This window comes from Loxodonta africana, chromosome 6 (genome assembly GCF_030014295.1).
Source record: "Loxodonta africana isolate mLoxAfr1 chromosome 6, mLoxAfr1.hap2, whole genome shotgun sequence".
NCBI lineage: Eukaryota > Metazoa > Chordata > Mammalia > Proboscidea > Elephantidae > Loxodonta > Loxodonta africana.
The window spans coordinates 133,093,118-133,107,799 of NC_087347.1; the positions used below are offsets into that span (position 1 = coordinate 133,093,118).

A 14,682-nucleotide genomic window follows, 5' to 3' on the forward strand; every position below is an offset into this window, starting at 1 on the left:
TTAGGGTGTTTATATTTTTTAAAAAATTCTTTTATCTCATTTTTCTTCATATATATTGGTGCCAAGTGTTTTATCTTCAATCTCAGTAATTCTGACTTCCATTTCCTCAATTCTGCTCCTCTGACTTTCTATTGAGTTGTCTAACTCTGAAATGTTATCGTTAATCTTTTGAGTTCCTGTTTGCTGTCTCACTGTGGATTCTTGCAGCTTGTTAAATTTGTCATTATGCTCTTAAATAACCTTCTTAATTTCCTCCACTGCTTTATTTGTGTGTTGCTTGGCTTATTCTGCATTTTGCCTGATCTCCTTCCTGATCTCTTGAAGACTTCTGTATATTAATCTTTTGTATTCTACCTCTGATAATTCCAGGAAAATATCTTCATCCAGAAGATTCCTTGGTTCATTGTTTTGGGAGCTTGTTGAAGCAATCATGGTCTGCTTTACGTGACTTGGTATTTACTATTGTCTACAAGCTTTTTTTTTTTTTTTTACAAGCCATCTATAAATTACTTTATTATACTATTTTATGTTTGTTTACTATGTTTTTGCTTCTTGCTTTGTTTTGTTTTTGATATGCCTAAATAGGCTGCTCAAGTGATCTAGTTTGATTATTGGCACCTTTGAAGGTCTTACTTCCTGTTACCAGAGGGCTAGAGCTGTTACCAGGTGTATGAGCCCAGGAGTCCACTCAACTTTCTTGTTTGGATTCAGCTCAGGTATCCAGGTAGTTGGTCGCCAAGTATGTGGTTCAGGCTCTCACCTGCAGTCTTAGAGGAGCAGGGGTGATTGGTGTAGGCACGGGTATCTGTGTGCAGCAGGGGGTCATGCCCCAAGCCAGGCAAGGGGCTGACAATCATCCCCCATGTGTCTGTGAGGAAAGCTCATCCCTGTTCCCCAGAGCACACAGGTGGGTGGGCTCTGCAGCCGGGCCATGGGGACGCCATGCTTTTGGCTGTAAGGAGTGGGAGGCACCACTTATTCTTGAACCCCTGATGTGGGTGGCTAGGTAGTGTAGGTGGAGCCACCAGTCCTTAGGCCCCTGATGTGGTTAGGTGAGGACCCTGCTTGATAGGTAGAGCAGCGTCAAACATCAAAAACTGGCCTCTCCACCACACACGTGAAACAGTTGAAGTCAGACTTCAGGCACATACACTGTTGCACTGTGCCAGTGAAGGGCTAAGCTGCTGAAATTAGTCCACACAGGTCCATGCAGGGGTGAAAGCCGTTCAAAGTCTGTGGACAATTTGTGCTGGTGTCCAGGCAAAGGAGCCACTTCTGCCCTGAGTTCCCAGCTCAGGAGAGCCAGCAGATTATTTTTTTTCCCCCAGTTGTTAATTTGTTCCTTCTCCAAGGCCAGGAGAATGGCTCAGAGCACGTGGCAGGACTTATCTCAGGGACAGGGAAAGCAACCATAACTGAAGCCAGCTCAGGGGCTGGAGCAGAGGGTGGAGGGATCATGTAAATGGGAGAGAGTTCTTTTGAAAGGGGTGCTTTTGGGTCCATGTGTTAAATTAGATGCAAGTACTTATCTTTTGCCAAGAATTCTGTTCTTTGCTGATTCTGGAGGCACGAGTATAACGTGTGCTGCTTGTTCTCTCTCGCTGAGGAAACTGCATCCTGAACGCTACCACCAGCCCCGCTATGGCCACACCAGGGGATCAGGCCTGTGGGATGCCCGTTCCCACCAAGTGAAGTCAGGCAACTGTTTGCTGCTTCTGAATCGTTTCTCCCTCCGCCTGTAGCTCAGTCTGATTTAAATTTCCTTTAATGTTCAGGGTGCCTAACCTGTCATATATATAATTGATTCACTCAGGTCTTTGTTGTAAGAAGGATCATCAGAAGTGTCTACTACCCCACTTTGGCCCTGCCTTCTTTCCTGTCTTTTTAATGGACTCCTGCTTTCCTACAGGGTCATTATGAGTTGGAATCAACTTGATGGCAGTGGGTTTGGTTTTTGGTTTTTGCTTTCTTCATGTGTAATATTCTTTATGTCATTCAATAACTTGTTTGGTCTTCGGTCATTAGTGTTCAATACATCAGATACATTCTTGAGATGGTTTTCAAAACTCATATGGGATATCAAGTATCAAGGTAGTATTTTGGCTCTCATGGATTTGTTTTAATTTTTGTCAGTATCAACTTGAACTTGCATACAAGCAATTGATGGTCTGTTCTGCAGTTGGCCCCGGCCTTGTTCTGACTGATAATCTGAGCTTTTCCATTTTTTTTTTTATTATTATATCCACAGAAGTAGTTGATTTTGATTACCATGTATTCCATCTGGCAAGGGCCAGGTGTAGGGTCACTATTTATGTTGTTGAAAAATTTATTTTCAATGAAGAATTTGTTGCTCTTGCAAAATTCTATCACGTGATCTCTAGCATCGTTTCTATCACTAAAGCCATATTTCCCAATTTTTTTAATCCTTCTTAGTTTCCAAATTTGCCATTCCAATCATCAGTAATTATTGATACATCTTGATTACATGTTTGATCAATTTTAGCTGCAGAAGTTGGTAAAAATCTTCAGTTTCTTCATCTTTTGGCCTTGGCGATCGGTGCATAAATTTGGATAATAATTGTATTAACTTGTCTTCCTTATAAAATCTGAATCAAACTCATTGCCATCACATTGATTTTTACTTATAGAGACCCAATAGGACAAAGTAAAACTGCCCCATAGGGTTTCCAAGAGCAGCTGGTAGATTAAACCACCTACCTTTTGGTTAGCAGCTGAGCTCTTAACCCCTGCACCACCAGGGCTCCAAAGTATGTCTTCCTCATAGGTGTAGGATACTATCCTATCACTGACACTATTGGCCTTCAGGAGAGATCTTGAAATGTTCTTTTTTAAAAAATAATTTTTATTGTGCTTTAAGTGAAAGTTTACAAATCGTCAGTCTCTCACATATAAGCTTCTATACACCTTGCTACATACTCCCATTTACTTTCCCCCTAATGAGTCAGCCCGCTCCCTTCTTCCAGTCTCTCCTTTTATGACCCTTTTGCCAGTTTCTAACCCTCTCTACCCTCCCATCTCCCCTCCAGACAGGAGATGCCAACACAGTCTCAAGTGTCCACCTGATACAAGTAGCTCACTCTTCATCACCATCTCTCTCCAACCCATTGTCCAATCCCTTCCATGTCTGATGAGTAGTCTTTGGGAATGGTTCCTGTCCTGGGCCAACAGAAGGTTTGGGGACCATGACTGCCGGGATTCTTCTAGTCTCAGCCAGACCATTAAGTCTGGTCTTTTTATGAGAATTTGGGGTCGGCATCCCACTGTTCTTCTGCTCCCTCAGGAGTTCTCGGTTGTGCTCCTTGTCAGGGCAGTCATCGGTTGTGGCCACGCACCATCTAGTTCTTCTGGTCTCAGGATGATGTAAGTCTCTAGTTCATGTGGCCCTTTCTGTCTCGGGCTCATAGTTATCGTGTGATCTTGGTGTTCCTCATTCTCCTTTGATCCAGGTGGGTTGAGACCAACTGATGCCTCTTAAATGGCCGCTTGTTAGCATTTAAGACCCCAGATGCCACACTTCAAAGTGGGATGCAGAATGTTTTCAAAATAGAGTTTATTATGCCCATTGACTTAGAAGTCCCCTTAAGCCATAGTCCCCAAATCCCCGCCCTTGCTCTGCTGGCCTTCGAAGCATTCAGTTTATCCCGGAAACTTCTTTGCTTTTGGTCCAGTCCAGTTGAGCTGACCTTCCCTGTATTGAGTATTGTCCTTCCCTTCACCTAAAGCAGTTCTTATCTAATAACTAATCAGTAAAAAACTCTCTCTCACCCTCCCTCCCTCCCCCCTCTCGTAACCACAAAAGAATGTGATCTTCTCAGTTTATACTATTTCTCAAGAACTTATAATAGTGGTCTTATACAGTATTCGTCCTTTTGCATCTGACTAATTTCACTCAGCATAATGCCTTCCAGGTTTCTCCATGTTATGAAATGTTTCACAGGTTCGTCACTGTTCTTTATCGATGCGTAGTATTCCATTGTGCGAATATACCACAATTTATTTAACCATTCATCTATTAATGGACACCTTGGTTGCTTCCAGCTTTTTGCTATTGTAAACAGTGCTGCAATAAACATGGGTATGCGTATATCTGTTCGTGTAAAGGCTCTTATTTCTCTAGGGTATATTCCAAGGAGTGGGATTTCTGGGTTGTATGGTAGTTCTATTTCTAACTTTTTAAGAAAACACCAGATAGATTTCCAAAGTGGTTGTATCATTTTACATTCTCACCAGCAGTGTATAAGAGTTCCAGTCTCTCCACAGCCTCTCCAACATTTATTATTTTGTGTTTTTTGGATTAATGCCAGCCTTGTTGGAGTGAGATGGAATCTCATCGTATTTTTAATTTGCATTTCTCTAATGGCTAATGATTGAGAGCATTTTCTCATGTGTCTGTTAGCTGCCTGAATATCTTCTTTAGTGAAGTGTGTGTTCATATCCTTTGCCCACTTTTTGATTGGGTTGTTTGTCTTTTTTGTGGTTAAGTTTTAACAGAATCAGATGGATTTCAGAGATCAGGTGCTGGTCGGAGATGTCATAGCTGAAAATTTTTTCCCAGTCTGTAGGTGGTCTTTTTACTCTTTTGGTGAAGCCTTTAGATGAGCACAGGTGTTTGATTTTTAGGAGCTCCCAATTATCTGGTTTCTCTTCTTCATTTTTAGTAATGTTTTGTATTCTGTTTATGCCTTGCATTAGGGCTCCTAACATTGTCCCTATTTTTTCTTCCATGATCTTTATCATTTTAGTCTTTCTGTTTAGGTCTTTGATCCACTTGGAGTTAGTTTTTATGCATGGTGTGAGGTATGGGCCCTGTTTCATTTTTTTGCAAATGGATATCCAGTTATGCCAGCACCATTTGTTAAAAAGTCTATCTTTTCCCCAATTAACTGACACTGGGCCTTTGTCAAATATCAGCTGCTCATATGTGAATGGATTTATATCTGGGTTCTTAATTCTGTTCCATTGTTCTATGTGCCTGTTGTTGTACCAGTAGCAGGTTGTTTTGACTACTGTGGCTGTATAATATGTTCTAAAATCAGGTAGAGTGAGGCCTCCCACTTTCTTCTTCTTTTTCAGTAATGCTTTACTTATCTGGGGCTTCTTTTCCTTCCATATGAAGTTGGTGATTTGTTTCCCCATCACTTTAAAAATGTCGTTGGAATTTGGATCAGAAGTGCATTGTATGTATAGACGGCTTTTGGTAGAATAGACATTTTTACTATGTTAAGTCTTCCTATCCATGAGCAAGGTATGTTTTTCCACTTAAGTAGGTCCTTTTTAGTTTCTTGTAGTAGTACTTTGTAGTTTTATTTCTATAGGTCTTTTACATCTTTGGTAAGGTTTATTCCTAAGTATTTTATCTTCTTGGGGGCTACTGTGAATGGTACTGATTTGGTGATTTCCTCTTCGATGTTCTTTTTGTTGATGTAGAGGAATCCAAGTGATTTTTGTATGTTTATCTTGTAACCTGAGACTGCCGAACTCTTCTATTAGTTTCAGTAGTTTTCTGGAGGATTCTGTAGAGCTTTCTGTGTATAAGATCATGTCATCTGCAAATAGAGATAATTTTACTTCTTCCTTGCCAATCCGGATGCCCTTTATTTCTTTGTCTAGCCTAATTGCTCTGGCTAGGACCTCTAGCACAATGTTGAATAAGAGCGGTGATAAAGGGCATCCTTATCTGGTTCCCATTCAAGGGAAAAGCTTTCAGGCTCTCTCCATTTAGAATGATGTTGGCTGTTGGCTTTGCATAAAAAAAAAAATGCATAGGTGCCGTTTATTATGTTGAGGAATTTTCCTTCAATTCCTATTTTGCTGAGAGTTTTTATCATGAATGCACGTTGGACTCTGTCAAATGCCTTTTCTGCATCAATTGATAAGATCATGTGGTTTTTGTCTTTTGTTTTATTTATATGGTGGATTACATTAATGGTTTTTCTAGTATTAAACCAACCTTGCATGCCTGGTATAAATCCCACTTGTTCATGGTGGATTATTTTTTTGATATGTTGTTGAATTCTATTGCCTAGAATTTTGTTGAGAATTTTTGCATCTATGTTCATGAGTGATATAGGTCTGTGATTTTCTTTTTTTGTGGTGTCTTTACCTGGTTTTGGTATCAGGGATATGGTGGCTTCATAGAATGAGTTAGGTGGTATTCCATCCTTTTCTATGCTTTGAAATACCTTTAGTAGTAGTTGTGTTAACTCTTCTCTGAAAGTTTGGTAGAACTCTGCAGTAAAGCTGTCCAGGACAGGGCTTTTTTTTCTTGGGAGTTTTTTGATTACCTTTTCAATCTCTTTTTTTGTTACGGGTCTATTTAGTTGTTCTACTTCTGATTGTGTTAGTTTAGGTAGGTTGTGTTTTTCTAGGAATTCATCCATTTCTTCTAAGTTTGCAAATTTGTTAGAGTACAATTTTTCGTAATAATCTGATTTGATTCTTTTAATTTCAGTTGGGTCTGTTGTGATATGGCCCATCTCGTCTCTCATTCGGGTTATTTGTTTCCTTTCCTGCATTTCTTTAGTCAGCCTGGCCAATGGTTTATCAATTTTGTTAATTTTTTTCAAAGAACCAGCTTTTGGCTTTGTTAATTCTTTCAATTGTTTTTCTGTTCTCTAATTCATTTAGTTCAGCTCTAATTTTTATTATTTGTTTTCTTCTGGTGCCTGATGGATTCTTTTGTTGCTTGCTTTCTATTTGTTCAAGTTGTAGGGACAGTTCTCTGATTTTGGCCCTTTCGTCTGTATAAATTGACCTCTAAGCCCTGCTTTTGCTGTGTCGCAGAGGTTTTCATAGGAAGTGTTTTCATTCTCATTGCATTCTATGAATTTCTTTATTCCTTCCTTAATGTCTTCTATAACCCAGTCTTTTTTCAGGAGGGTATTGTTCAGTTTCCAAGTATTTGATTTCTTTTCCCTGATTTTTCTGTTTTGATTTCCACTTTTATGGCCTATGGTCTGAGAAGATGCTTTGTAATATTTTGATGTTTTGGATTCTGCAAAGGTTTGTTTTATGACCTAATATGTGATCTATTCTACAGAATGGTCCATGTGCACTAGAAAAAAAAGTATACTTTGCAGCTGTTGGGTGGAGTGTTCTGTATCGGTCTATGAGGTCAAGTTGTTTGATTGTAGCAGTTAGGTCTTCCGTGTCTCTATCCTTCTCCGAAAGTGGTGTGTTGAAGTCTCCTACTATAATTGTGGAGGTGTCTATCTCACTTTTCAGTTCTGTTAAAGTTTGTTTTGTGTATCTTGCAGCCCCGTCGTTGGCTGCATAAATATTTAATATGGTTATATCTTCCTGGTCAATTGTCCCTTTATCATTATGTAGTGTCCGTCTTTATTCTTTGTGCTGGATTTAACTTTAAAGTCTCTTTTGTCAGAAATTATTATTGCTACTCCGGCTCCTTTTGATTGTTGTTTGCTTGATATATTTTTTTCCACCCTTTTAGTTTTAGTTTGTTTGTGTCTCTAAGTCTAAGGTGTGTCTCTTGTAGGCAGCATATAGATGGATCGCGTTTCTTTATCCAGTCTGAGACTCTTTGTCTCTTTATTGGTGCATTTATTCTATTTACATTCAGTGTAATTATTTTTTATGTGTTTAGTGCTGTCATTTTGATGCCTTTTTGTGTGTGTTGTTGACAGTTTCATTTTTCCACTTACTTTTTTGTGCTGAGATATTTTTCTTTGTAAATTGTGTGTTCCTCATTTTCATAGTAGTGAAATTTATGTTTGCTGAGTCATTATTTTTTTTTTTTTTTGGTTTTTATTTTGAGTTATGGAATTGTTAGACCTCTTTGTGGTTACCTTAATATTTACCTGTATTTTTCTAAGTAAAAACCTAACTTGTATCATCCTATATTGCCTTGTTTTCCTCTCCATATGGCAGTTCTATGCCTCCTCTATTTAGTCCCTCTTTTTGATTATTGTGATCTTTTACATAATGACTTCAATGATTCCCTGTTTTGAGCATTTTTTTTGTTTTTAAAATTAATCTTAATTTATTTTTGTGATTTCCCTATTTGAGTTGATATCAGGATGTTCTTTTCTGTGACCTTGTGTTGTGCTGGTGTCCGATGTTACTGATTTTCTGACCAATTTCCTTTAGTATTTCTTGTAGCTTTGGTTTGGTTTTTGCAAATTCTCTAAGCTTGTGCTTATGTGTAAATGTTTTAATTTTGCCTTCATATTTGAGAGAGAGTTTTGCTGGATATATGATCTTTGTTTGGCAGTTTTTCTCCTTCAGTGCTCTATATATGTCATCCCATTGCCTTCTTGCCTGCATGGTTCCTGCTGAGTAGTCTTAACTTACTCTTATTGATTCTCCTTTGTAGGAGACCTTTCTTTTCTCCCTGGCTGCTTTTAAAATTTTCTCCTTATCTTTGGTTTTGGCAAGTTTGATGATAATATGTCTTGGTGATTTTCTTTTTGGATCAGTCTTATATGGGGTTCGATGAGCATCTTGGATAGATATCCTTTTGTCTTTCATGATGTCAGGGAAGTTTTCTGCCAACAGATCTTCAACTATTCTCTCTGTATTTTCTGTTATCCCTCTTTGTTCTGGAACTCCAATCACATGCAAGTTATTCTTCTTGATAGAGTCCCACATGATTCTTATGGTTTCTTCACTTTTTTAAAATTCTTTTATCTGATTTTTTTTCAGCTGTATTGGTGTCAGTTGCTTTATCCTCCACCTCGCCCACCCTGCATTCCAATTCCTCGATTCTGCTCCTCTGACTTCCTACTGAGTTGTCTAATTTTGTAATTTTACTGTTAATCTTTTGAATTTCTGAATGCTGTCTCTCTAGGGATTCTTGTATCTTAATTAATTTTTCCACTATGTTCTTGAATAATCTTTTTGACTTCTTCAACTGCTTTATCAGTGTGTTCCTTGGCTTTTTCTGTAGATTGCCTTATTTCATTTTTGAGGTCATCCCTGATGTCTTGAAGCATTCTGTAAATTAGTTTTTTACATTCCGCATCTGGCAATTCCAGGATTGTATCTTCATTTGGGAAAGATTTTGATTCATTAATTTGGGGGAGTTGTAGGAGCAATCATGGTCTGCGTCTTTATGTGGTTTGATATCAACTGCTGTCTCCGAGCCATCTATAAGAAAGATATTGTAATGATTTATTTTATATTTGCTCACTGAGTATTATCTTGTTTTGTTTTCTTTCAATATACATAGATGGGCTCCTAGATTGCGCTGTCTTGATTGTTGTAGCCTTTGAATCACTTATGTCCTCTTACCAGCTAGTCTGGGCCATTACCAGAAATATAAGCCTAAGAGTCCATTCACTATTCTTGAGCAGAATCTGATTTTGGGTCACCAAGTGTGTGGGATAGACTGTCACCTATTCGCTTAGAGGAGTAGTGGTGACAGTTTTGTGCACCAGATTCTAGTAACAGTAGGGGGTCACTTTCTAGGGGGGGTTGGATGCAGACAGACTTCCCCCAAGTGTCAGTGAGGTAGGTGTGTCTCTATTCTTAAATTACTTTGGTGGGTGGGCTCTGCAGTTGTACCTTAGGCACCCAATGCATGTACCTCTATAGATTGGTAGATGTCACTATCCTCAGACCCCTATGGCAGGAGGTTAGGTGGTCTGGGGGGAGCTTCAGCCCTCAGTTCCCCATTGTGGGTCAGTGAGGGCTCTGTTTAATAGGTAGAGATATCAGACCTGGGAAACTTATCTTTCCAGTAATCCGCTAAAACAATTACAGTCGGATCACTCTCAGAATGCCTTTGCATTTTAATAGCCACCTTGTTCCCTGTAGGGATGAAAGCCCAAGACTGTGGATCTCATATGCTTGGCTGGAGCTGGTTCTGTATTTTTAGTCCAATTTCAGGAAGTCAGGGAAGGATCCTTGGTCTTTGGATTTTTTGTAGCTGCTTCTCTCAGGCCAGGAGAAGGGGTTAGGAAAAGACAAAACAAACAAACAAACAAAAAACTGCAGAGCACTTCACTCTCTGGCCCAGGAAATTCCAATGTTAATGAAGCCACCTGGGAAGGGGAGGGGAGGGACCAGATATATAGGAGAGTGTAGCACCCAGGAATATAGATAAAGTTGCTTATCTTGCTTGGTGAGGACTGTTCTATCTAAGATTCCTGAGGGACGTGTAACCTGTGTGAGTTGGCTGGGTCAAGATTGCCCCTGAGGGTCAGGCCCACGTCCTGTGCATGTGCTGTCTCAGAAGCTGTGGTCAGTTCCTTCGCTCCCAGTCCAAAGCCCAGCGCCACAGTTCCAAAACCAGTCACTGCCTCCTGGTGACTTCTCCTCCTGTCAGCCGCATCACTGCACTGCCTGCGTGCACTGGCTGGGCTGCCCCTGAGGTCAGTTCAGGGGGCTAGGGCTGCGTGCCTTGTTTGTGCCGTCTCAGTATGCCGTGCTTAGCTCCCCTGCGCCCAGTCCAAAGCCCGGTGACAAGGTTTTCTGACTGGGACACTGGCTCCAGGCTCCAAAAACAATCACTGGTTCCCCGTGGTTGCTCATTCGTTCTCTCCTTAGCCGTATCAGTGTCCACCCTGCTTGTGCTGGCTGAGTCTCTATGGAGGTTACCCCAGGGGGCTAGGGGTTAGGGCTGTGTCCCGTGCCTGCCCCGCCTCACCAAGCTGCTATCAGCCCCGCCACTTGGCACCAGGGAACCGTGAGGGCTCAAGGCTGTGGAGTGGGTTGCAGGTTCCAGAAGCGGTCGCTGGTTCAGGGCGCTTTTCACTCACCTATCACTCAGGTCAACTCTTTAGATCTGTGTTTGATGGTCAGGGTTCGTAGATTGTCATGTATGTGATCTATTCACTTGTTTTTCTGAGTCTTTGTTGCAAGAGGGATCTGAGGTAGAGTCTACCTAGTCAGCCATCTTGGCCCCACTGTCGAAATATTCTTTTTTTTACAGTGAATGCAATGCCATTGCTCTTCATTTTGTCACTCCCAGCATAACCACAATAAATAAATAAATAAATAAATAAAACCCACTGCTGTCAAGTCAATTCCTACTCATAGTGTCCCTACAGGACAGAGTAGAACTGCCTGTAGGGTTTCCAAGGAGCTATTGGTGGATTTGAACTGCAGACCTTTTGGTTAGCAGCAGAGCTCTTAACCACTGCACCACCTGGGCTCCACAGCATGGTCTTCATTTTGTCACTCCCGGCATAACCAAAAAAAAAAAAAAAACCCTAAACCCATTGCTGTCAATTTGATTCTGACTCATTGTGACCCCATAGCACAGAGTAAATCTGCCCAGTAGGGCTTCCAAGTAGTGGCTTCGTGGATTCAAACTACTGACCTTTTGGTTAGCAGCCAAACACTTAACCAGTATGTCACCAGGACTTCATCTTCCAGCATAGTAGACCATAAAATTGTCCAATTCAAAATGGCCAAGACCAGTACATTTCAGCTCACTAACGCCTACAATAGTGACTGATGTTTATGTGACCCATTTCATATTTGATTATTTCTAATTTTCTTAGATTCATACTCCCTGCATTCCATGTTTGTTTTAACAGATGTTTCCAGCTGTTTCTTCCCATTTTAAGTCATGCCACATCAGAAAAATAAAGGTCCCAAAAGCTTGACTCCATCCACATTATTAACAATGGCTCTTCTTTGAGGAGGCAGCTCTTTCCTAGTAGTAGTTTGAGTGCCTTCCAGCGTGTGGGTCTCACCTTCTTGCACTGTATCAAACAATGTTCCCCTGCTATTGACAAGGTTTTCACAGGCTATTTTTTTCAGAGGTAAAACACCAGGTCCTTCTTCCTAGTCTGTCTTAGTCTGGAAGCTCAACTGAAACCTGTTCACGGTAAGTAACCCTGCTGGTAGTGTACCTTCCAGCATCGCAGCAACACAGAAGCCACCATGGTAAAACAAACTGACAGACTCACGGGGAGATACACACACACACATATATATATACACACAAACATAAAAACAAAACAAAGCCCATAGCCATTGAGTCGATTCTGACTCATAGCGACTCTAAAGGTCAGAGTAGAAGTGCTTCGCAGGGTTTCCAAAAAAAACTTTCGTGGATTGGAGCCGCTGACCTTTTGGTTAGCAGCCAAGCTCTTAACCACTGTGCACCACCCGGGCTCCAAGGAGCCCCATGCTTCCCCCATTTTTTCTCATCCAGGCGCAGGCAGGGGCTCACAATGTTCAGCTTCAAGATAAAGACATTAATCGAACTCAACCTCTACCATAGGAGGCAGAATTGGGGTTGCCAAAGGCCTCACCCCTCCAGGAGGGAGACTTTCAACTCCTGTAAAGGAGGTCTTGGCCCAGGGAGAAGTAGGAGGAGGGGAGACCGGAGCAGGGAGTGACAGAGGCGCTGGCACCAGCCCCTGGACGGCTGTCCCACCGGACGCCTGGAGGGTGGCACTGCTGGCACACAGAGGAGCCCAGGGCCCCAGCGTCACCGCGACCCCTGCGAGGCCCACGCTCTTTGCATCCATCCCCTGCACGTCGCCGCCTGAGGAGGCGAATGCCTCAGTTGCGGAGGCCATCATGTCAGCTGAAGAGGAGCTGGGCAGGTACAAGCTGGAGACGCTGGGGAAGCGGCCAGCTGCCCTTCCCCTGCTGGTGCTTGTGGGGGAAGCCAGTAACTGCCCTGGTACGCACGGGGCACTTCCCTCACCGCAGCCCCCAGCAGAGGAAGAAGAAGACAAGTTGTACCCGCAATCGCTGGATATTATCTTTCGGTACCTTCACGAGCAGGCCATCGGCGCCACGTAGGCGAAGACGATGGGTGAGTCCAGGGCCGCCAGCTGGAAGGGGTGAGAAACCTGCCGCGGGTCGCAGACGGTGTGCAGCGCAACGAGGAGACGGTCTCCCAAGGCATGCTTCGGAAATCGGACTTCAAAAACGAAAATGATGTGAAATCTTTGTCTGGAGCGATGGTCCATGTTTTCAGTGGTGGAATAACAAAATGGGGCAGAATTGTGACTCATATCTTTTGGTGCCTTTGTGGTCAAACACTTCGGGAGCATAAACCAAGAAGCTGCAGCAGAATGTATCACAGATGTTCTCCTAAGGCAAAACGGTACTGCTTAGACAAACGAAGGGGCGGGGATGGGCTTGTGGAGTTCGTCCACGTAAAGGACCCACAGGGCGACTGTAGAAATGTGCAGCTGGCTTTTGCAGGTGCTCTGGAGTAGAAGCTGATTTGGCTTATCTATCAGGAAAACCTCCTAAGTTGCAATAATTGACCCTTGACCAACTGCAGCCACCAAAACCACACACTTCTGCCGTGAAATCAAATGTATTTATGCAGACAGACGTCAAGCTGCCCGGGCTGTAACCTCCAAGAGCTTTACTGTAGCAACTAGCCAGAAAAGCATGCGGCGAAAGGATTATGGCTAACAGGAATAAATATATGTGAAAAGCAGTCCTGGTTCCTTGAAGAGTCACTGTCTGAATGGAGGAAAGTTCAGTTTCAACAACAGGCTAACTTTGGGAGGCCACAGAGGAGAACTTTTAAGTTTAATTTCCTTTTCTAGAAGAGCAGCCAGTAGCCAGGCTAGTCGCAGAATTTATTAAACATGCCCACTGAATTCATTAACTTGCTGTAGTGTTGAAAATCATTAACAATGCTAGTGACCTGTGTAAAATGGATTTAAGCTACAAGTAGTAACAACTAGGACTAGAAGCCTCAGTGCTGTACAACAGAGTGTGAAGGGAAGCTTTTTACTCTCTTTAACTTTCCCAGGTGTACTTCTTGATGAATAGAAAGTCCAGGTGTTCAGGACTTTTCTACCTGTTCTACTTTGACTTGGTTTTTTATTAGCCTAGTTATAGCCAACAATACTTGATTTTAGGCTCACTAATTGTTTTTTTTTTTTCCTTTTAATTGTAGTTACAAAAATGGAATATCCTCAATTTTTAAAGAAAATAATCCATAAATGTACTTGTAAAAACTTTAAATATTTTTTATTGCAAGTCTATTTCTTTGAAACAGAGGGAGGGGAATCTCAAATTTACATAGAAGTTTTTTTTTTTCCCCCCCACACCTTTTTGAAATTTGCAGCTTCTGGAGTTAGACATTACTCTTAGAGTTTTTATATTCTAAACTTTGACCTGGTCAGTTCTAGAGTGTATACAGAACTGATTGATGTAATTGTATGCAACTTGGTTGTGGTGGAAAAATTCTGATTCATAACTATGGTGGCTTTAATTTTCCTCTCTGATTTTGGTAAATATTCCTTAGATAAATTTGTTTTGTTTTGTTTTTTGGGGAGAAAACCCGGCATTGAGAGGTTGATGAATGGAAACTAATCTTTTCACTTCATTATTTGTAGCTTTTAAATAACTGAGTCAAAGTGGAGTTTTAAGGGGTTTTTTTGGCGGGGGGTGCTGATGACTTACATAGTGGGCTCTGAATGGGCAATTATTCATGTGAGTTCCTTCTATTTGACCTAATTTACCTCGTGAAATTTATACCGAGTTCATGAGCTCATCTTTAAAACTTTTGCTAAAAGATTTTCAGCTGTTCCAAATGGAACTTAATAGCAGTGTGTGTATATAAAGATCCCATCAGGTGGATGAAAGAAACTTGAACACTTGTTCTTTTAAGGAATTGTAAAACAATGGCTTCGTAACCAGGCTAGAGTCTAACTATGGTGCTGTTATTAGGCTTGATTGTTAAATACAAGTCTAGGCCTATATATTGGTAAA

At 41.4% G+C, this 14,682-nt stretch overlaps 1 pseudogene; it reads left to right on the plus strand.

Annotated features, from left to right (window-relative positions):
* The first annotated feature begins 10,400 nt into the window (after nt 1-10,400).
* On the plus strand, nt 10,401-13,361 carry LOC100666851 (induced myeloid leukemia cell differentiation protein Mcl-1 homolog; annotated as a pseudogene).
* The last annotated feature ends 1,321 nt before the right edge of the window (nt 13,362-14,682 follow it).